Raw genomic sequence first — 1,130 nt, 5'->3', positions numbered from 1 at the left:
CCTGTCTTCAGTGCATGCTTATTGACCTGAGAAGTTTAATAAAAAATCAAATTCACACTGGGCTGTTCTGCGTGCCTCTCCTTTTAGCTGATATTTAGGCCAACTAATAATGACAATGAACTAAAATTGTTTGCGCCGAACACACATACTCCGAATCGCCATGTGAGGGGTGTCGGTCGAAGCCACAGCCACAATGGCGTATTTCATGACCTCTTAATAAGCCGACTAAAGCGTTCCTGATGACGTTGCTCAGATATTATGAACTAAGGATGAGCTGTACGCTTGCCTTAAAACAGAGAATTGATCTGTTTGATACGTTCTGAAAGGAACATAATGCAGAAACAAGTTGGAAGGAAGAAAAAGCGCCTCCCATTTTGTGTCGGCGCTGTTTCCTGCCTTCTTCCTTGTTTTTTACCTCATACCATGAAACTGAGGAGATTGTCTGGTTGCGTCAGCAGCATGTTTTTTCTTGTTCCATACAGTTATTATCGGTTCCTCAGGACTCGTCCTCAGTCAACGTGACCGAATATATAATGCATGTTCCAGGCTTTACGGCAAGAGCAGAAACAGGTTTCTGTTGCTGTTTTTTGTGGCGCTTGCGCAGACCCCTTTAACTTAGGGTCGTAGTTACTGTGTTAAGCTAATTTTTGCTTTCAAAATGTTATAAATAAACTCGTTTAGAGATTAGGGGAATCCCCTATCTACAAGTTAACCTCACAGTTCAAATCGAAATACTCCGAATTGTGTTGTGCGCCAACTCCGGTTTTCGGCACTCCTATTTTAAAACTGCTGCTCCTTTCTATTTTTACGGGACCTGCAAACAGCTCAATGTGTTAGTAAATGCGTTTTAGAGAGTAATACTGCCAGTTTCAGCATCTGCCGCTTTGTCAGGAGTTGCTTCTCAGGAGGGCAATGATGACAATAGCCCCACTTTGCAGCGGCCACAGTTGTGCTTGCAGTAAGGTTTGCTGTTTGTTGCATTGGCGTGGTGAAAGAAAATATAATTTTTTCGATGACATCATCAACACAGGGACAATACTCCCTGCAGCGCGAAGGCTTCTTACATATTACTCTAATCAACACGGTCCTGTGCAAGCTTTATACACTTCACCAATGCTAAATTAGTGACC

This window comes from Amblyomma maculatum, chromosome 5 (genome assembly GCF_055883805.1).
Source record: "Amblyomma maculatum isolate TAMU_Amacu chromosome 5, ASM5588380v1, whole genome shotgun sequence".
NCBI lineage: Eukaryota > Metazoa > Arthropoda > Arachnida > Ixodida > Ixodidae > Amblyomma > Amblyomma maculatum.
Note: the sequence above shows the minus strand (reverse complement) of the source record.